The following is a 23,517-nucleotide window of genomic DNA, read 5'->3' as shown; positions in this document are numbered from 1 at the left end:
AATGATTCTCCCCACTTTTTATACGAATATATTTCCTTTTCTACCGTTGTCCCCAAAGCGCTTGAAATCTCCACTTGCAAATTCCACAAAAAGGGTTTCAAATCTGCTCTGTCTAAAGGAAGGTTCAACTCTGTGAGTTGAACACACGCAACCCAAAGAAGTTACTGAGAATTCTTCAGTCTAGCATAAGATGAAAAAATCTCGTTTCCAACAAAATCCTCAAAGAGGTCCCAAGATCCACTTGCAGACTTTACAAACAGGGTGTTTCCAAACTGCTCTTTGAAAAGAAAGGTTAAACTATGTGAGTGGAACGCACACATGACAAAGTGGTTTCTGAGAATGATTCTCTCTAGTTTTTATACGAAGATATTTCCTTTTCTACCGTTGTCCCCAAAGCGCTTGAAATCTCCACTTGCAAATTCCACAAAAAGAGGGTTTCAAATATGCTCAGTCTAAAGGAAGGTTCAACTCTGTGAGTTGAACACATGCAACCCAAAGAATGTACTGAGAATTCTTCTGTCTAGCGTTATACGCAGAAATGCCTTTTCCAAAGAAATCCTCAAAGAGGTCCAAATATCCACTTGCACACTTTACAAACAGAGTGTTTCCAATCTGCTCTATTGAAAGAAAGGTTAAACTCAGTGAGAGGAACGCACACAACACAAAGTGGTTTCTGAGAATGATTCTCTCTAGTTTTTATACGAAGATATTTCCTTTTCTACCATTGGCACCAAAGCACTGGAATCTCCACTTGTAAATTCCACAAAAAGAGGGTTTCAAATCTCCTCAGTCTAAAGGAAGGTTCAACTCTGTGAGTTGAACACACGTAACCCAAAGGAGTTACTTACTGTTCTTCTGTCTAGCATTAGATGAAGAAATCCCGTTTCCAACGAAATCCTCAAAGAGGTCCAAATATCCACTTGCAGACTTTACAAACAGAGTGTTTCCAAACTGCTCTATTGAAAGAAAGGTTAAACTCTGTGAGTGGAACACACACATGACAAAGTGGTTTGTGAGAATGATTCTCTCTAGTTTTTATACGAAGATATTTCCTTTTCTACCGTTGGCCCCCAAACGCTTGAAAGCTCCACTTGCAAATTCCACAAAAAGAGGGTTTCAAATCTGCTCAGTCTAAAGGAAGGTTCAACTCTGTGAGTTGAACACACGCAACCAAAAGAAGTTACTGGGAATTCTTCTGTCTAGCATTAGATGAAGAATTCCCATTTCCAACGAAATCCTCAAAGAGGTCCAAATATCCACTTGCAGAGTATACAAACACCGTGTTTCCAAACTGCTCTATTGAAAGAAAGGTTAAACTCTGTGAGTGGAACGCACACAACACAAAGTGGTTTCTGAGAATGATTCTCTCTAGTTTTTATACGAAGATATTTCCTTTTCTACCGTTGGCCCCAAAGCGCTTGAAATCTCCACTTGCAAATTCCACAAAAAGAGGATTTCAAATCTGATCTGTCTAAAGGAAGGTTCAACTCTGTGAGTTGAACACATGCACCCCGATGAACTTAATGAGAATACTTCTGTCTAGCGGTATACGCGGAAATCCCGTTTCCAACGAAATCCTCAAAGAGGTCCAAATATCCACCTGCAGACTTTACAAACAGAGCGTTTCAAAACTGCTCTATGAAAAGAAAGGTTAAACTCTGTGACTGGAATGCACACATCACGGAAGGGTTGTTGAGAATGATTCTCTCTAGTTTTTATACGAAGATATTTCCTTTTCTACCGTAGGCCCCAAAGCGCTTGAAATCTCCTCTTGGAAATTCCACAAAAAGAGGGTTTCAAATCTGCTCTGTCTAAAGGAAGGTTCAACTCTGTGAGTTGAACAGATGCAACCCAAAGAAGTTACTGAGAATTCTTCTGTCTAGCATTATATGCAGAAATCCCGTTTCCAACGAAATCTTCAAAGAGGTCCAAATATCCACTTGCAGACTTTACAAACAGAGTGTTTCCAATCTGCTGTATGAAAACAAAGGTGAAACTCTGTTAGTGGGACGCACACATCCCAAAGTGGTTGCTGAGAATGATTCTCTCCAGTTTTTATACGAAGATATTTCCTTTCTACCATTGGCCGAAAAGCGCTTGAAATCTCCACATGCAAATTCCACAAAAACAGGGTTTCAAATCTGCTCTGCCTAAAGGAAGGTTCAACTCTGTGAGTTGAACACACGCAACCAAAAGCAGTTACTGAGAATTCTTCTGTCTAGCATTAGATGAAGAAATCCCTTTTCCAATGAAATCCTCAAAGAGGTCCAAATATCCACTTGCAGACTTTACAAAAAGAGTGTTTCCAAACTGTTCTATTGAAAGAAAGCTTAAACTCAGTGAGAGGAACTCACACATCACAAAGTGGTTTCTGAGAATGATTCTCTCTAGTTTTTATACGAAGATATTTCCTTTTCTACCGTTGGCCCCAAAGCGCTTGAAATCTCAACTTGCAAATTCCACAAAAAGAGGGTTTCAAATCAGCTCTGTCTAAACGAAGGTTCAACTCTGTGTGTTGAACACACGCAACCCAAAGAAGTTACTGAGAGTTCTCGTCTCTAGCATTAGATGAAGAAATCCCGTTTCCAACGAAATCCTCAAAGAGGTCCACATATCCACTTGCAGACTTTAGAAACAGAGTGTTTAAAAACTGCTCTATAAAAAGAAAGGTTAAACTCTGTGAGTGGAATGCACACATGCCAAAATGGTTGCTGAGAATTATTCTGTCTATTTTTTATAGGAACATATTTCCTTTTCAACCGTTGGCCGAAAAGCGCTTGAAATCTCCAATTGCAAATTCCACAATAAGAGGGTTTCAAATCTGCTCTATCTAAAGGAATGTTCAACTCTGTGAGTTGAACACACGCAGCCCAAATAAGTTACTGGGAATTCTTCTGTCTTGCGTTATATACAAAAATCCCGTTTCCAACGAAATCCTCAGAGAGGTCCAAATACCCACTTGCAGACGTTACAAACAGAGTGTCTCCAAACTGCTGTATGAAAACAGAGGTTAAACTTAGTGAGTGGAACGCACACATCACAGAGTGGTTGCTGAGAATGATTCTCTCTAGTTTTTATACGAAGATATTTCCTTTTCTACCGTTGGCACAAAAGCTCTTGAAATGTCCACTTCCAAATTCCACAAAAAGAGGGTTTCAAATCTGCTCTGTCTAACGGAAGGTTCAACTCTGTGAGTTGGACACATGCACCCCGATGAAGTTACTGAGAATTCTTCTGTCTAGCGTTATATACAGAAATCCCGTTTCCAAAGAAATCCTCAGAGAGGTCCAAATATCCACTTGCAGACTTTACAAACAGAGTGTCTCCAAACTGCACTATGAAAGCAGAGGTTGAACTTTGTGAGTGGAACGCACACATCACAGAGTGATTGCTGAGAATGATTCTCTCTAGTTTTTAAACGAAGATATTTCCTTTTCTACCGTTGGCCCCGAAACGCTTGAAATCTCCACTTGCAAATTCCACAAAAACAGGGTTTCAAACGTGCACTGTCTAAAGGAAGGTTCAACTCTGTGAGTTGAACACACGCAGCCCAAAGAAGTTACTGAGAATTCTTCTCTCTAGCGTTATATACAGAAATCCCGTTTCCAACGAAATCCTCAGTGAGGTCCAAATATCCACTTGCAGACTTTACAAAGAAAGTGTCTCCAAACTGCTCTATGAAAACAGAGGTTAAACTCTGTGAGTGTAACGCACACATCACCAAGTGGTTTCTGAGAATGATTCTCTCTAGTTTTTATACGAAGATATTTCCTTTTCTACCATAGGCCCCAAAGCGCTTGAAATCTCCACTTGCAAATTCCACAAAAAGAGGGTTTCAAATCTGCTCTGTCAAAGGGAAGGTTCAAATCTGTGAGTTGAACACACGCAGCCCAAAGAAGTTACTGGGAATTCTTTTCTCTAGCGTTATATACAGAAATCCCGTTTCCAACGATATCCTCAGAGAGGTCCAAATATCCACTTGGAGACTTTGTAAACAGAGTGTTTCCAAACTGCTCTATGAAAAGAAAGGTTAAGCTATGTGAGTGGAACGCACACATCACAAAGTGGTTTCTGAGAATGATTCTCTCTAGTATTTATACGAAGATATTTCCTTTTATACCATAGGCCCCGAAGCGCTTGAAATCTCCACTTGCAAATTCCACAAAAACAGGGTTTCAAATCTGCTCTGTCTAAAGGAATGTTCAACTCTGTGAGTTGAAAACATGCACCCTGATGAAGTTACTGAGAATTCTTCTGTCTAGCGTTATACGCAGAAATGCCTTTTCCAAAGAAATCCTCAAAGAGGTCCAAATATCCACTTGCAGAATTTACAAACAGAGTGTTTCCAAACTGCTCTATGAAAAGAAAGATTAAACTCTGTGAGTGGAACGAACACATCACAAAAGGGTTGTTGAGAATGATTCTGTCTAGTTTTTATACGAAGATAGTCCCTTTACAACCGTTGGCCGAAAAGCACTTGAAATCTCCACTTGCAAATTCCACAAAAACAGGGTTTCAAATCTCCTCTGTCTAAAGGAAGGTTCAACTCTGTGAGTTGAACACACGCAGCCCAAAGAAGTTACTGGGAATTCTTCTGTCTAGCGTTATATACACAAATCCCGTTTCCTACGAAATCCTCAGAGAGGTCCAAATATCCACTTGAAGACTTTACAAACAGAGTGGTTCCAAACTGCTCTATTAAAAGAAAGGTTAAACTCTGTGAGTGGAATGCACACATGCCAAAATGGTTGCTGAGAATGATTCTGTCTATTTTTTATAGGAACATATTTCCTTTTCTACCGTTCGCCGAAAAGCGCTTGAAATCTCCAATTGCAAATTCCACAATAAGAGGGTTTCAAATCTGCTCTATCTAAAGGAAGGTTCAACTCTGTGAGTTGAACACACGCAGCCCAAATAAGTTACTGGGAATTCTTCTGTCTTGCGTTATATACAGAAATCCCGTTTCCAACGAAATCTTCAGAGAGGTCCAAATATCCACTTGCAGACTTTACAAACAGAGTGTCTCCAAACTGCTGTATGAAAACAGAGGTTAAACTTAGTGAGTGGAACGCACACATCACAGAGTGGTTGCTGAGAATGATTCTCTCCAGTTTTTAAACGAAGATATTTCCTTTTCAACCATTGGCCCCAAAGCGCTTGAAATCTCCAATTGCAAATTCCACAAAAACAGGGTTTCAAATCTGCTCTGTCAAAAGGAATGTTCAACTCTGTGAGATGAACACATGCACCCCGAAGAAGTTACTGAGAATTCTTCTGTCTAGCGTTATACGCAGAAATCCCGTTTCCAACGAAATCCTCAAAGGGGTCAAAATATCCACCTGCAGACTTTACAAACAGAGTGTTTCCAAACTGCTCAATGAAAAGAAAGGTTAAACTCTGTGAGTGGAACGCACACATCACAGAGTGGTTGCTGAGAATGATTCTCTCCAGTTTTTAAACGAAGATATTTCCTTTTCTACCGTTGGCCCAAAAGCACTTGAAATCTCCACTTGCAAATTCCACAAAAACAGGGTTTCAAATCTGCTCTGTGTAAGGAACTTTCAACTCTGTGAGTAGAACACACGCAGCCCAAAGAAGTTACTGAGAATTCTTCTGTCTAGCGTTATATACAGAAATCCCGTTTCCATCGAAATCCTCAGAGAGGTCCAAATATCCACTTGCAGACTTTACAAACAGAGTGTCTCCAAACTGCTGTATGAAAACAGAGGTTAAACTTTGTGAGTGGAACGCACACATCACAGAGTGGTTTCTGAGAATGATTCTCTCTAGTTTTCAAACGAAGATATTTCCTTCTCTACAGTAGGCCCCAAAGCGCTTGAAATCTCCTCATGGAAATTCCACAAAAAGAGGGTTTCAAATTTGCTCTGTCTAAAGGAACGTTCAACTCTGTGAGTTGAACACATGCAGCCCACAGCCCAAAGAAGTTACTGAGAATTCTTCTGTCTAGGGTTATATGCAGAAATCCCGTTTCCAAAGAAATCTTCAAAGAGGTCCAAATATCCACTTGGAGACTTTGCAAACAGAGTGTTTTCAAACTGCTCTATGAAAGGAAAGGTTAAGCTATGTGAGTGGAACGCACACATCACAAAGTGGTTTCTGAGAATGATTCTCTCTAGTTTTTATACGAAGATATTTCCTTTTCTACCGTTGGCCCCAAAGCGCTTGAAATCTCCACTTGCAAATTCCACAAAAACAGGGTTTCAAATCTGCTCTCTCTAAAGGAATTTTCAACTCTGTGAGTTCAACACACGCTGCAGAAAGAAGTTACTGAGAATTCTTCTGTCTAGCGTTATATGCAGAAATCCCGTTTCCAACGAAATCCTCAAAGAGGTCCAAATATCCACTTGCTGAATTTACAAACAGAGTGCTTCAAAACTGCGCTATGAAAACAAAGGTTAAGCTATGTGAGTGGAATGCACACATCACAAAGTGGTTGCTGAGAATGATTCTCTCTAGTTTTTATACGAAGATATTTCCTTTTCTACCATAGGCCCCAAGGCACTAGAAATCTCCACTTGCAAATTCCACAAAAAGAGGGTTTCAAATCTGCTCTGTCAAAGGGAAGGTTCAAATCTGTGAATTGAACACATGCACCACGATGAACTTAATGAGAATTCTTCTGTCTAGCGGTATACGCGGAAATCCTGTTTCCAACGAAATCCTCAAAGAGGTCCAAATATCCACCTGCAGACTTTACAAACAGAGCGTTTCAAAACTGCTCTACGAAAAGAAAGGTTAAACTCTGTGAGTGGAATGCACACATCACAGAAGGGTTGTTGAGAATGATTCTCTCTAGTTTTTATACGAAGATATTTCCTTTTCTACCGTAGGCCCCAAAGCGCTTGAAATCTCCTCTTGGAAATTCCACAAAAAGAGGGTTTCAAATCTGCTCTGTCTAAAGGAAGGTTCAAATCTGTGAGTTGAACACAGAGAACCCAAAGAAGTTACTGAGAATTCTTCTGTCTAGCATTATACGCAGAAATCCCGTTTCCAACGAAATCTTCAAAGAGGTCCAAATATGCACTTGCAGACTTTACAAACAGAGTGTTTCCAATCTGCTGTATGAAAACAAAGGTTAAACTCTGTTAGTGGGACGAAAACATCCCAAAGTGGTTGCTGAGAATGATTCTCTCTAGTTTTTACACGAAGATATTTCCTTTCTACCGTTGGCCGAAAAGCGCTTGAAATCTCCACATGCAAATTCAACAAAAACAGGGTTTCAAATCTGCTCTGTCTAAACGAAGGTTCAACTCTGTGAGTTGAGCACACACAACCCAAAGAAGTTACTGAGAATTCTTCTGTCTAGCATTACATGAAAAAATCCCGTTTCCAACGAAATCCTCAAAGAGATCCAAATATCCACTTGCAGACTTTTCAAACAGAGTGTTTCCAAACTGCTCTATGAAAGGAAAGGTGAAACTCTGTGAGTGGAACGCACACAACACAAAGTGGTTTCTGAGAATGATTCTCTCTAGTTTTTATACGAAGATATTTCCTTTTCTACCGTGGAACCCAAAGCGCTTGAAATCTCCACTTGCAAATTCCACAAAAAGAGGGTTTCAAATCTGCTCTGTCCAAAGGAAGGTTCAGCTCTGTGAGTTGAACACACGCAACCAAAAGCAGTTACTGAGAATTATTCTGTCTAGCATTAGATGAGGAAATCCCGTTTCCAACGAAATCCTCAAAGAGGTCCAAATATCCACTTGCACACTTTACAAACAGAGTGTTTCCAAACTGCTCTATGAAAAGAAAGCTTAAACTCTGTGAGTGGAACACACGCAACACGAAGTGGTTTCTGAGAATGAGTCTCTCTAGTTTTCATACGAAGATATTTCCTTTTCTACCATTGGCCCCAAAGAGCTTGAAATCTGCACTTGCAAATTCCACAAAAAGTGGCTTTCAAATCTGCTCAGTCTAAAGGAAGGTTCAACTCTGTGAGTTGAACACACGCAACCTGAAGAAGTTATTGAGAATTCTTCTGTCTAGCATTAGATGAAGAAATCCCTTTTCCAATGAAATCCTCAAAGAGGTCCAAATATCCACTTGCAGACTTTACAAACAGAGTGTTTCCAAACTGTTCTATTGAAAGAAAGGTTAAACTCAGTGAGAGGAACGCACACATGTCAAAGTGGTTTCTGAGAATGATTCTCTCTAGTTTTTATACGAAGATATTTCCTTTTCTACCGTTGGCCCCAAAGCGCTTGAAATCTCAACTTGCAAATTCCACAAAAAGAGGGTTTCAAATCAGCTCTGTCTAAACGAAGGTTCAACTCTGTGTGTTGAACACACACAACCCAAAGAAGTTACTGAGAATTCTCATGTCTAGCATTAGATGAAGAAATCCCGTTTCCAACGAAATCCTCAAAGAGGTCCACATATCCACTTGCAGACTTTTGAAACAGAGTGTTTAAAAACTGCTCTATGAAAAGAAAGGTTAAACTCTATGAGTGGAACACACACATACCAAAATGGTTGCTGAGAATTATTCTGTCTATTTTTTATAGGAAAATATTTCCTTTTCTACCGTAGGCCAAAAAGCGCTTGAAATCTCCAATTGCAAATTCCAAAATAAGAGGTTTTCAAATCTGCTCTATCTAAAGGAATGTTCAACTCTGTGAGTTGAACACACGCAGCCCAAAGAAGTTACTGGGAATTCTTCTGTCTTGCGTTATATACAGAAATCCCATTTCCAACGAAATCCTCAGAGAGGTCCAAATATCCACTTGCAGACTTTACAAACAGAGTGTCTCCAAACTGCTCTATGATAACAGAGGTTAAACTTTGTGAGTGGAACGCACACATCACAGAGTGGTTGCTGAGAATGATTCTCTATTGTTTTTAAACGAAGATATTTCCTTTTCTACCGTTGGCCCCAAAGGGCTTGAAATCTCCACTTGCAAATCCCACAAAAACAGGGTTTCAAATCTGCTCTGTCTAAAGGAAGGTTCAACCCTGTGAGTTGAACACACGCAGCCCAAAGAAGTTACTGAGAATTCTTCTGTCTAGTGTTATATACAGAAATACCGTTTCCAACGAAATCCTCAGTGAGGTCCAAATATCCACTTGCAGACTTCAGAAACACAGTGTCTCCAAACTGCTCTATGAAGACAGAGGTTAAACTCTGTGAGTGGAACGCACACATCACAAAGTGGTTGCTGGGAATGATTCTCTCTACCTTTTATACGCAGATATTTCCTTTTCTACCGTTCGCCCCAAAGCGCTTGAAATCTCCACTAGCAAACTCCACAAAAAGAGGGTTTCAAATCTGCTCTGCTTAAGGAAGGTTCAACTCTGTGAGTTGAACACATGCACCCCGATGAAGTTACTGAGAATTCTTCTGTCTAGCGTTATACGCGGAAATCCCGTTTCCAACGAAATCCTCAAAGAGTTCCAAATATCCACCTGCAGACTTTACAAACAGAGTGTTTCCAAACTGCTCTATGAAAAGAAAGGTTAAACTCTGTGAGTGGAACGCACACATCTCAAAAGGGTTGTTGAGAATGATTCTGTCTAGTTTTTATATGAAGATATTTCCTTTTCTACCATTGGCCGAAAAGCACTTGAAATCTCCACTTGCAAATTCCACAAAAACAGGGTTTCAAATGTGCTCTTTCTAAAGGAAGGTTCAACTCTCTGAGTTGAACACACGCAGCCCACAGAAGTTACTGAGAATTCTTCTGTCTAGTGTTATATACAGAAATCCCGTTTCCAAAGAAATCCTCCGAGAGGTCCAAATATCTGCTTGCAGACTTTACATACAGAGTGTTTCCAAACTGCTCTATGAAAACAAAGGTTAAACTCTGTGAGTGGAACGCACACATCACAAAGTGGTTGCTGAGAATGATTCTTTCTAGTTTTTAAACGAACACATTTCCTTTCTACTGTTGTCCCAAAAGCGCTTGAAATCTCCACTTGCAAATTCCACAGAAACAGGGTTTCTAATCTGCTCTGTATAAAGGAAGGTTCAACTGCGTGAGTTGAACACACGCAGCCCAAAGGAGTTACAGGGAATTCCTCTGTGTAGCGTTATATACACAAATCCCGTTTCCAACAAAATCCTCAAAGAGCTACAAATATCAACTTGCAGACTTTACAAACAGAGTGTTTCCAAACTGCTCTATGAAAAGAAAGGTTAAACTCTGTGAGTGGAACGCACGCATCACAAAGTAGTTTCTGAGAATGATTCTCTCTAGTTTTTATACGAAGATATTTCCTTTTCTACCGTTGGCCCCAAAGCGCTTGAAATCTCCACTTGCAAATTCCACCAAAAGGGGGTTTCAAATCTGCTCTCCCTAAAGGAAGGTTCAACTCTGTGGGTTGAACACAAGCAACCCTAAGAAGTTACTGAGAATTCTTCTGTCTAGCATTAGAAGAAAAAAACCCGTTTCCAACGAAATCCTCAAAGACGTCCAAATATCCACTTGCAGACTATACAAACAGAGTCTTTCCAAACTGCTCTATAGAAAGAAAGGTTAAACTCTGTGAGTGGAACGCATACATCACAAAGTGATTTCTGAGAATGATTCTCTCCACTTTTTATACGAATATATTTCCTTTTCTACCGTAGGCCCCAAAGCGCTTGAAACCTCCACTTGCAAATTCCACAAAAAGGGTTTCAAATCTGCTCTGTCTAAAGGAAGGTTCAACTCTTTGAGTTGAACACATGCAACCCAAAGAAGTTACTGAGAATTCTTCTGTCTAGCATTTGATGAAGAATTCCCGTTTCCAACAAAATCCTCAAAGAGGTCCAAATATCCACAAGCAGACTATAAAAACAGAGCATTTCCAAACTGCTCTATTGAGAGGAAGGTTAAACTCTGTGAGTGGAACGCACACATGACAAAGTTGTTTCTGAGAATGATTCTCTCTTGTTTTTATACGAAGATATTTCCTTTTCAACCATTGGCCCCAAAGAGTTGAAATCTCCACTTGCAAATTCCACAAAAAGAGGGTTTCAAATCTGCCGTGTCTAAAGGAATATTCAGCTCTGTGAGTTGAACACACGCAACCCAAAGAAGTTACTGAGAATTCTTCTGTCTAGCATTAGATGAAGAAATCCCTTTTCCAACGAAACCTTCAAACAGGTCCAAAGATCCACTTGCAGACTTTACAAACAGAGTGTTTCCAAACTGCTCTATGAAAAGAAAGGTTAAACTCTGTGAGTGGAATGCACACAACACAAAGAGGTTTCTGAGAATGATTCTCTCTAGTTTTTATAAGAAGATATTTCCATTTCTATCGTTGGCCCCAAATCGCTTGAAATCTCCACTTGCAAATTCCGCAAAAAGAGGGTTTCAACTCAGCTCTGCCTAAAGGAAGGTTCAACTCTGTGAGTTGAACACACGCAACCCAAAGAAGTTACTGAGAATTCTTCAGTCCAGCATTAGATGAAAAAATCCCGTTTCCAACGAAATCCTCAAAGAGTTCCCAAGATACACTTGCAGACTTTACAAACAGGGTGTTTCCAAACTGCTCTTTGAAAAGAAAGGTGAAAATCTGTGAGTGGAACGCACACATGACAATGTGGTTTCTGAGAATGATTCTCTCTAGTTTTTATACGAAGATATTTCCTTTTCTACCGTTGGCCCCAAAGCACTTGAAATCTCCACTTACAAACTCCACAAAAAGAGGGTTTCAAATCTGCTCAATCTAAAGGAAGATTCAACTCTGTGAGTTGAACACACTCAACCAAAAGCAGTTACTGAGAATTCTTCTGTCTAGCATTAAATGAGGAAATCCCGTTTCCAACGAAATCCTCAAAGAGGCCCAAATATCCACTTGCAGACTTTACAAACAGAGTGTTTCCAAACTGCTCTATTGAAAGAAAGGTTAAACTCTGTGAGTGGAACGCACACATCACAAAGTGATTTCTGAGAATGATTCTCTCCAGTTTTTATACGAAGATATTTCCTTTTCTACCGTAGGCCCCAAAGTGCTTGAAATCTCCACTAGCAAATTCCACAAAAAGAGGGTTTCAAACCTGCTCTGTCTAAAGGAAGGTTCAACTCTGTGAGTTGAACACACGCAACCAAAAGAAGTTACAGAGAATTTTTCTGTCTAGCATTAGATGAAGAAATCCCGTTTCGAAAGAAATCCTCAAAGAGGTCCAAATATCCACTTGCAGACTATACAAACAGAGTGTTTCCAAACTGCTCTATTGAAAGAAAGGTTAAACTCTGTGAGTGGAACGCACACATCACAAAGTGATTTCTGAGAATGATTCTCTCTAGTTTTTATACGAAGATATTTCCTTGTCTACCGTTGTCCACAAAGAGCTTGTAATCTCCACTTGCAAATTCCACAAAAAGTGGGTTTCAAATCTGCTCAGACTAAAGGAAGGTTCAACTCTGTGAGTTGAACACAGACGACCCAAAGACGTTACTGAGAATTCTTCTGTCTAGCATTAGATGAAGAAATCCCGTTTCCAACGAAATCCTCAAAGAGGTCCAAATATCCACTTGCAGACTTTACAAACAGAGTGCTTCCAAACTGCTCTATTGAAAGAAAGGTTAAACTCTGTGAGTGGAACGCACACACCACAAAGTGGTTTCTGAGAATGATTCTCTCTAGTTTTTATACGAAGATGTATCCTTTTCTACCGTTGGCCCCAAAGAGCTTGAAATCTCCACTTGCAAATTCCACAAAAAGAGTGTTTCAAATCTGCTCTGTCCAAAGTAAGGTTCAACTCTGTGAGTTGAACACACGCAGCCCAAAGAAGTTACTGAGAATTCTTCTGTCTAGCGTTAGATGAAGAAATCCCGTTTCCAACGAAATCCTCAAAGAGGTCCAAATATCCACTTTCAGACTTTACAAACGGAGTATTTCCAAACAGCTCTATGAAAAGAAAGGTTAAACTCTGTGAGTGGAACGCACACATGACAAAGTAGTTTCTGAGAATGATTCTCTCTTGTTTTTATACGAAGATATTTCCTTTTCTACCTTTGGCCCCCAAGCGCTTGAAATCTCCACTTGCAAATTCCACAAAAAGAGAGTTTCAAATCTGCTCAGTCTAAAGGAAGGTTCAATTCTGTGAGTTGAACACACGCAATGAAAAGAAGTTACTGAGAATTCTTCTGTCTAGCATTAAATGAGGAAATCTCGGTTCCAACGAAATCCTCAAAGAGGACCAATATCCACTTGCAGACTTTACAAACAGAGTGTTTCCAGACTGCTCTATTGAAAGAAAGGTAAAACCCTGTTAGTGGAACGCACACAACACAAAGTGGTTTCTGAGAATGATTCTCTCTAGTTTTTATACGAAGATATTTCCTTGTCTACCGCGGGCCCCAAAGAGCTTGAATTCTCCACTTGCAAATTCCACAAAAAGGGTGTTTCATATCTGCTCAGTGTAAAGGAAGGTTCAACTCTGTGAGTTGAACACACGCAACCAGAAGAAGTTACTGAGAACTCTTCTGTCTAGCATTAGATGAAGAATTCCCATTTCCAACGAAATCCTCAAAGAGGTTCAAATATCCACTTGCAGACGATACAAACAGAGTGTTTCCAAACTGCTCTATTGAAAGAAAGGTAAAACCCTGTTAGTGGAACGCACACAACACAAAGTGGTTTCTGAGAATGATTCTCTCTAGTTTTTATACGAAGATATTTCCTTTTCTACCGTAGGCCCCAAAGAGCTTGAAATCTCCACTTGCAAACTCCACAGAGAGAGTGTTTCAAATCCGCTCTGTCTAAAGGAAGGTTCAACTCTGTGAGTTGAACACACGCAACCCAAAGAAGTTACTGAGAATTCTTGTGTCTAGCGTTAGATGAAGAAATTACGTTTCCAATGAAATCCTCAAAGAGGTCCAAATATCCACTTGCAGTCTATACAAACAGAGTCTTTCCAAACTGCTCTATTGAAAGAAATGTTAAATTCTGTGACTGGAACGCACACATCACAAAGTGTTTTCTGAGAATGATTCTCTCTAGTTTTTATACGAATATATTGCCTTTTCTACCGTTGTCCCCAAAGTGCTTGAAATCTCCACTTGCAAATTCCACAAAAACAGGGTTTCATATCTGCTCTGTCTAACGGAAGGTTCAACTCTGTGAGTTGAACACACGCAACCCAAAGAAGTTACTGAGAATTCTTCTTTCTAGCATTAAATGAAGAAATCCCGTTTCGAAAGAAATCCTCAAAGAGGTCCAAATATCTACTTGCAGAGTATACAAACACAGTGTTTCCAAACTGCTCTATGGAAAGAAAGGTTAAACTCTGTGAGTGGAACGCACACAACACAAAGTGGTTTCTGAGAATGATTCTCTCTAGTTTTTATACGAAGATATTTCCTTTTCTACCGTTGGCACCAAAGGGCTTATAATCTCCACTTGCAAATTCCACAAAAAGAGGGTTTCAAATCTGCTCAGTCTAAAGGAAGGTTCAACTCTGTGAGTTGAACACACGCAACCCAAAGAAGTTACTGAGAATTCTTCTGTCTAGCATTAGATGAAGAACTCCCGTTTCCAACGAAATCCTCAAAGAGGTCCAAATATACACTTGCAGAACTTACAAACAGAGTGTTTCCAAACTGCTCTATGAAAAGAAAGGTTAAACTCTGTGAGTGGAATGCACACAACATAAAGTGGTTTCTGAGAATGATTCTCTCTAGTTTTTATACGAAGATATATCCTTTTCTACCGTAGGCCCCAAAGCGCTTGAAACCTCAATTTGCAAATTCCACAAAAAGAGGGTTTCAAATCTGCTCTGCCTAAAGTAAGGTTCAACTCTGTGAGTTGAACACACGCAACCCAAAGAAGTTACTGAGAATTCTTCTGTCTAGCATTAGATGAAAAAATCCCTTTTCCAACGAAATCCTCAAAGAGGTCTAAATATACACTTGCAGACCTTACAAACAGAGTGTTTCCAAACTGCTCTATGAAAAGAAAGGTTAAACTCTATGAGTGGAACGCACACAACACAAAGTGGTTTCTGAGAATCATTCTCTCTAGTTTTTATACGAAGATATATCCTTTTCTACCGTGGGCCCCAAAGCGCTAGAAACCTCAATTTGCAAATTCCACAAAAAGAGGGTTTCAAATCTGCTCTGTCTAAAGGAAGGTTCAACTCTGTGAGTTGAACACACGAAACCCAAAGAAGTTACTTAGAGTTCTTCTGTCTAGAATTAAATGAAGAAATCCCGTTTCCAGTGAAATCCTCAAAGAGGTCCAAATATCCACTTGCAGTCTATACAAACAGAGTGTTTCCAAACTGCTCTATTGAAAGAAAGGTTAAACTCTGTGAGTGGAATGTACACAACACAAAGTGATTTCTGAGAATGATTCTCTCTAGTTTTTATACGAAGATATTTCCTTTTCTACCGTTGGCCCCAAAGCGCTTGAAATCTCCACTTGCAAATTCCACAAAAACAGGGTTTCAAATCTGCTCTGTCTAACGGATGGTTCAACTCTGTGAGTTGAACACAGGCAACACAAAGAAGTTACTGAGAATTCTTCTGTCTAGCATTAAATGAAGAAATCCCCTTTCGAAAGAAATCCTCAAAGAGGTCCAAATATCCACTTGCAGACTATACAAACAGAGTGTTTCCAAACTGCTCTATTGAAAGAATGGTTAAACTCTGTGAGTGGAATGCACACAACACAAAATGGTTTCTGAGAATTATTCTCTCTAGTTTTTATACGAAGATATTTCCTTTTCTACCGTTGGCCCCAAAGCGCTTGAAATCTAAAGTTACAAATTCCACAAAAAGAGGGTTTCAAATCTGCTCTGTCTAAAGGAAGTTTGAACTCTGTGGGTTGAACACACGCAACCCAAATTAGTTACTGAGAATTCTTCTGTCTAGCATTAGATGAAGAAATCCCGTTTCCAACGAAATCCTCAAAGAGGTCCAAATATCCACTTGCAGACTTTACAAACAGTGTGTTTCCAAACTGCTCTATGAAAAGAAAGGTTAAACTCTGTGAGTGGAACGCACGCATTACAAAGTGCTTTCTCAGAATGATTCTCTCTAGTTTTTATACGAAGATATTTCCTTTTCTACCGTTGGCCCCAAAGCGCTTGAAATCCCCTATTTCAAATTCCACAAAAAGAGGGTTTCAAATCTGCCCAGTCTAAAAGAAGGTTCAACTCTGTGAGTTGAACACACGCAACCCAAAGAAGTTACTGAGAATTCTTCTGTCTAGCATTAGATGAAGAATTCCCGTTTCCGACGAAATCCTCAAAGAGGTCCAAATATCCACTTGCAGAATTTACAAACAGAGTGTTTCCAAACTGCTCTATGAAAAGAAAGGTTAAACTCTGTGAGTGGAACGCACGCATTACTAAGTGGTTTCTGAGAATGATTCTCTCTAGTTTTTATACGAAGATATTTCCTTTTCTACCGTTGGCCCCAAAGCGCTTGAAATCTCCAGCTGCAAATTCCACAAAAAGAGGGTTTCAAATCTGCTCTCCCTAAAGGAAGGATCAACCCTGTGAGATGACCACACGCAGCCCAAAGAAGTTACTGAGAATTCTTCTGTCTAGATTTAGATGAAAAAATCCCGTTTCCAACGAAATCCTCAAAGAGGTCAAAATATCCACTTGCAGACTTTACAAACAGAGTGTTTCCAAACTGCTCTATGAAAAGAAAGGTGAAACTCTGTGAGTGGAACGCACGCAACACAAAGTGGTTTCTGAGAATGATTCTCTCTAGTTTTTATACGAAGATATTTCCTTTTCTACCGTTGGCCCCAAAGCCCTTGAAATCTCCACGTGCAAATTCCGCAAAAAGAGGGTTTCAACTCTGCTCTGTCTAAAGGAATGTTCAACTCCGTGTGTTGAACACACGTAACCCAAAGGAGTTACTTAGAGTTCTTCTGTCTAGCATTAGATGAAGAAATCCGGATTCCAACGAAATCCTTAAAGTGCTCCAAATATCCACTTGCAGACTATACAAACAGAGTCTTTCCAAAGTGCTCTATTGAAAGAAAGGTTAAACTCTGTGAGTGGAACGCCCACATCACAAAGTTATTTCTGAGAATGATTCACTCTAATTTTTATACGAACATAATTCCTTTTCTACCGTTGTCCCCAAAGCGCTTGAAATCTCCACTTGCAAATTCCACAAAAAGAGGGTTTCAAATCTGCTCAGTCTAAAGGAAGGTTCAACTCTGTGAGTTGAACACACGCAACCCAAAGAAGTTACTGAGAATTCTTCTGTCTAGCATTAGATGAAAAAATTCCGTTTCCAACGAAATCCTCAAAGAGGTCCAAACATCCACTTGCAGACTTTACAAAGAGAGTGTTTCCAAACTGCTCTATGAAAAGAAAGCTTAAACTCTGTGAGTGGAACGCACGCATTACAAAGTGGTTTCTGAGAATGATTCTCTCTAGTTTTTATACGAAGATATTTCCTTTTCTACCGTGGAACCCAAAGCGCATGAAATCTCCACTTGCACATTCCACAAAAAAGAGTGTTTCAAATCTGTTCTGTATAAAGGAAGGTTCAACTCTGTGAGTTGAACACACGCAACCCAAAGAAGTTACTGAGAATTCTTCTGTCTAGCATTAGATGAAAAAATCCCGTTTCCAAGGAAATCCTCAAAGAGGTCTAAATATACACTTGCAGACCTTACAATCAGAGTGTTTCCAAACTGCTCTATGAAAAGAAAGGGTAAACTCTGTGAGTGGAACGCACACAAGACAAAGTGGTTTCTGAGAATGATTCTCTCTAGTTTTTATACGAAGATATATCCTTTTCTACCGTAGGCCGCAAAGCGCTTGAAACCGCAATTTGCAAATTCCACAAAAAGAGGGTTACAAATCTGCTCTGTCTAAGGGAAGGTTCAACTCTGTGAGTTGAACACATGTAACCCAAAGAAGTTACTTAGAGTTCTTCTGTCTAGAATTAGATGAAGAAATCCCGTTTCCAGTGAAATCCTCAAAGAGGTCAAAATATCCACTTGCAGTCTATACAAACAGAGTGTTTCCAAACTGCTCTATTGAAAGAAAGGTTAAACTCTGTGAGTGGAATGCACACAACACAAAGTGATTTCTGAGAATGATTCTCTCTAGTTTTTATACGAAGATATTTCCTTTTCTACCGTTGGCCCCAAAGCACTTGAAATCTCCGCTTGCAAATTCCACAAAAGGAGGGTTTCAAATCTGCTCTGTCTAAAGGGAGGTTCAACTCTGTGAGTTAAACACATGCAACCCAAAGAAGTTACTGAGAATTCTTCTGTCTAGCATTAGATGAAGAAATCCCGTTTCCAACGAAATCCTCAAAGCGGTCCAAATATCCACTTGCAGACTTTACAAACAGAGTGTTTCCAAACTGCTCTATGAAAAGAAAGCTTAAACTCTGTGTGTGGAATGCACGCATTACAAAGTGGTTTCTGAGAATGATTCTCTCTAGTTTTTATACGAAGGTATTTCCTTTTCTACCGTCGGTCCCAAAGCGCTTGAAATCTCCACTTGCAAATTCCACAAAAAGAGGGTTTCAAATCTGCTCTACCTAAAGGAAGGTTCAACTCTGTGAGTTGAACACACGCAACCCAAAGAAGTTACTGAGAATTCTTCTGTCTAGCATTAGATGAAAAAATCCCGTTTCCAACGAAATCCTCAAAGAGGTCCAAATATCCACTTGCAGACTTTTCAAACAGAGTGTTTCCAAACTGCTCTATGAAAAGAAAGCTTAAACTCTGTGAGTGGAATGCACGCATTACAAAGTGGTTTCTGAGAATGATTCTCTCTAGTTTTTATACGAAGATATTTCCTTTTCTACCGTGGAACCCAAAGCGATTGAAATCTCCACTTGCAAATTCCACAAAAAGAGGGTTTCAAATCTCCTCTGTCTAAAGGAAGGTTCAACTCTGTGAGTTGAACACACGCAACCCAAAGAAGTTACTGAGAATTCTTCTGTCTAGCATTAGATGAAGAAACCCCGTTTCGAACGAAATCCTCAAAGAGGTCAAAATATCCACTTGCAGACTATACAAACAGAGTGTTTCCAAACTGCTCTATGAAAAGAAAGGTTAAACTCTGTGAGTGGAATGGACACAACACAAAGTAGTTTCTGAGAATGATTCTCTCTAGTTTTTATACGAAGATATTTCCTTTCTTCCGTTGGCCCCAAAGCGCTTGAAATCTCCACTTGCAAATTCCACAAAAAGAGGGTTTCAACTCTGCTCTGTCTAAAGGAATGTTCAACTCTGTGAGTTGAACACACGTAACATGAAGGAGTTACCTAGAGTTCTTCTGTATAGCATTACATGAAGAAATCCCGATTCCAACGAAATCCTTAAAGTGCTCCAAATATCCAATTGCAGACTATACAAACAGAGTCTTTCCAAAGTGCTCTATTGAAAGAAAGGATAAACTCTGTGAGTGGAAGGCAAACATCACAAAGTTATTTCTGAGAATGATTCACTCTAATTTTTATATGAATATAAATCCTTTTCTACCGTAGTCCCCAAAGCGCTTGAAATCTCCACTTGCAAATTCCACAAAAAGAGGGTTTCAAATCTGCTCTGCCTAAAGGAAGGTTCAACTCTGTGAGTTGAACACACGCAGCCCAAAGAAGTTACTGAGAATTCTTCTGTTTAGCATTAGATGAAAAAATCTCGTTTCCTACGAAATCCTCAAAGAGGTCCAAATATCCCCTTGCAGACTTTACAAACAGAGTGTTTCCAAACTGCTCTATTAAAAGAAACGTTAAACTCTGTGAGTGGAACGCACACAACACAAAGTGGTTTCTGAGAATGATTCTCTCTAGTTTTTATACGAAAATATTTCCTTTTCTACCGTTGGCTGCTAAGCGCTTGAAATCTCCACTTGCAAATTCCACAAAAAGAGGGTTTCAAATCTGCTCTGTCTAAAGGAAGGTTCAACTCTGTGAGTTGAACACAGGTAACCCAAAGGAGTTACTTAGAGTTCTTCTGTCTAGCATTAGATGAAGAAATCCCGATTCCAAAGAAATCCTTAAACTGCTCCAAATATCCACTTGCAGACTATACAAACAGAGTCCTTCCAAACTGCTCTATTGAAAGAAAGGTTAAACTCTGTGAGTGGAACGCACACCTGACAAAGTGGTTTCTGAGAATGATTCTCTCTAGTTTTTATATGAAGATATTTCCTTTTCTACCGTTGGCCCCAAAGCGCTTGAAATCTCCACTTGCAAATTCCACAAAAAGATTGTTTCAAATCTGCTCAGTCTAAAGGAAGGTTCAACTCTGTGAGTTGAATACACGCAACCCAAATAAGTTACTGAGAATTCTTCTGTCTAGCATTAGATGAAGAAATCCCGTTTCAAACGAAACCCTCAAAGAGGTCCCAATATCCACTTGCTGACTTTACAAACAGAGTGTTTCCAAACTGCTCTTTGAAAAGAAAGTTTAAACTCTGTGAGTGGAACGCACTCAACACAAAGTGGTTTCTGAGAATGATTCTCTTTAGTTTTTATACGAAGATACTTCCTTGTCTACCGCTGGCCCCAAAGAGCTTGAAATCTCCACTTGCAAATTCCACAAAAAGGGTGTTTCATATCTGCTCAGTGTAAAGGAAAGTTCAACTCTGTGAGTTGAACACACGCAACCAGAAGAAGTTACTGAGAACTCTTCTGTCTAGCATTAGATGAAGAATACCCATTTCCAGTGAAATCCTCAAAGAGGTTCAAATATCCACTTGCAGACGATACAAACAGAGGGTTTCCAAACTGCTCTATTGAAAGAAAGGTAAAACCCTGTTAGTGGAACGCACGCAACACAAAGTGGTTTCTGAGAATAATTCTCTCTAGTTTTTATACGAAGATATTTCCTTTTCTACCGTAGGCCCCAAAGAGCTTGAAATCTCCACTTGCAAACTCCACAAACAGAGTGTTTCAAATCTGATCTGTCTAAAGTAATGTTCAACTCTGTGAGTGGAACGCACACAACACAAAGTGGTTTCTGAGAATGATTCTCTCTAGTTTTTATACGAAGATATTTCCTTTCTACCGTTGGCCGCAAAGCGCTTGAAATCTCCACTTGCAAATTCCACAAAAAGAGGGTTTCAAATCTGCTCTGTCTAAAGGAAGTTTGAACTCTGTGGGTTGAACACACGCAACCCAAATTAGTTACTGAGAATTCTTCTGTCTAGCATTAGATGAAGAAATCCCGTTTCCAACGAAATCCTCAAAGAGGTCCAAATATCCACTTGCAGACTTTACAAACAGTGTGTTTCCAAACTGCTCTATGAAAAGAAAGGTTAAACTCTGTGAGTGGAACGCACGCATTACAAAGTGCTTTCTGAGAATGATTCTCTCTAGTTTTTATACGAAGATATTTCCTTTTCTACCGTTGGCCCCAAAGCGCTTGAAATCTCCACTTGCAAATTCCACAAAAAGAGGGTTTCAAATCTGCCCAGTCTAAAAGAAGGTTCAACTCTGTGAGTTGAACACACGCAACCCAAAGAAGTTACTGAGAATTCTTCTGTCTAGCATTAGATGAAGAAATCCCGTTTCCAACGAAATCTTCAAACAGGTCCAAATATCCACTTGCAGACTTTAAAAACAGAGTGTTTCCAAACTGCTCTATGAAAAGAAAGGTTAAACTCTGTGAGTGGAACGCACACAACCCAAACTGATTTCTGAGAATGATTCTCTCTAGTTTTTATACGAAGATATTTCCTTTTCTACCATTGGCCCCAAAGCACTTGAAATCTCCACTTACAAATTCCACAAAAAGAGGGTTTCAAATTTGCTCTGCCTAAAGGAAGGTTCAACTCTGTGAGTTGAACACACGCAACACAAAGAAGTTACTGAGAATTCTTCTGTCTAGCATTAGACGGAAAAATCCCGTTTCCAACGAAATCCTCAAAGAGGTCCAAACATCCACTTGCAAACTTTACAAACAGAGTGTTTCCAAACTGCTCTATGAAAAGAAAGCTTAACCTCTGTGAGTGGAACGCACGCATTACAAAGTGGTTTCTGAGAATGATTCTCTCTAGTTTTTATACGAAGATATTTCCTTTTCTACCCTGGAAAACAAAGCGCTTGAAATCTCCAATTGCTAATTCCACAAAAAGAGGGTTTCTAATCTGCTCTGCCTAAAGGAAGGTTCAACTCTGTGAGTTGAACACACGCCACGCAAAGAAGTTACTGAGAATTCTTCTGTCTAGCATTAGATGAAAAAATCCCGTTTCCAACGAAATCCTCAAAGAGGTCCAAACATCCACTTGCAGACTTTACAAAGAGAGTGTTTCCAAACTGCTCTATGAAAAGAAAGCTTAAACTCTGTGAGTGGAATGCACGCATTACAAAGTGGTTTCTGAGAATGATTCTCTCTAGTTTTTATACGAAGATATTTCCTTTTCTACCGTGGAACCCAAAGCGCTTGAAATCTCCACTTGCAAATTCCACAAAAAGAGGGTTTCAAATCTGTTCTGTCTAAAGGAAGGTTCAACTCTCTGAGTTGAACACACGCAGCCCAAAGAAGTTACTGAGAATTCTTCTGTCTAGCATTAGATGAAAAAATCCCGTTTCCAACGAAATCCTCAAAGAGGTCCAAATATCCACTTGCAGACTTTACAAACAGAGTGTTTCCAAACTGCTCTATGAAAAGAAAGGTGAAACTCTGTGAGTGGAACGCACACAACACAAAGTGGTTTCTGAGAATGATTCTCTCTAGTTTTTATACGAAGATATTTCCTTTTCTACCGTTGGCCCCAAAGCGCTTGAAATCTCCACTTGCAAATTCCACAAAAAGAGGGTTTAAACTCTGCTCTGTCTAAAGGAATGTTCAACTCCATGTGTTGAACACACGTAACCCAAAGGAGTTACTTAGAGTTCTTCTGTCTAGCAATAGATGAAGAAATCCGGATTCCAACGAAATCCTTAAAGTGCTCCAAATATCCACTTGCAGACTATACAAACAGAGTCTTTCCAAAGTGCTCTATTGAAAGAAAGGTTAAACTCTGTGAGTGGAACGCCCACATCACAAAGTTATTTCTGAGAATGATTCACTCTAATTTTTATACGAACATAATTCCTTTTCTACCGTTGTCCCCAAAGCGCTTGAAATCTCCACTTGCAAATTCCACAAAAAGAGGGTTTCAAATCTGCTCAGTCTAAAGGAAGGTTCAACTCTGTGAGTTGAACACACGCAACCTAAAGAAGTTACTGAGAATTCTTCTGTCTAGCATTAGATGAAAAAATTCCGTTTCCAACGAAATCCTCAAAGAGGTCCAAACATCCACTTGCAGACTTTACAAAGAGAGTGTTTCCAAACTGCTGTATGAAAAGAAAGCTTAAACTCTGTGAGTGGAACGCACGCATTACAAAGTGGTTTCTGAGAATGATTCTCTCTAGTTTTTATACGAAGATATTTCCTTTTCTACCGTGGAACCCAAAGCGCTTGAAATCTCCACTTGCAAATTCCACAAAAAAGAGGGTTTCAAATCTATTCTGTATAAAGGAAGGTTCAACTCTGTGAGTTGAACACACGCAATCCAAAGAAGTTACTGAGAATTCTTCTGTCTAGCATTAGATGAAAAATCCCGTTTCCAGCGAAATCCTCAAAGAGGTC

This window comes from Gorilla gorilla, chromosome 18 (genome assembly GCF_029281585.2).
Source record: "Gorilla gorilla gorilla isolate KB3781 chromosome 18, NHGRI_mGorGor1-v2.1_pri, whole genome shotgun sequence".
Taxonomy (NCBI): Eukaryota; Metazoa; Chordata; class Mammalia; order Primates; family Hominidae; genus Gorilla; species Gorilla gorilla.
This window is presented reverse-complemented; position numbering follows the sequence as displayed.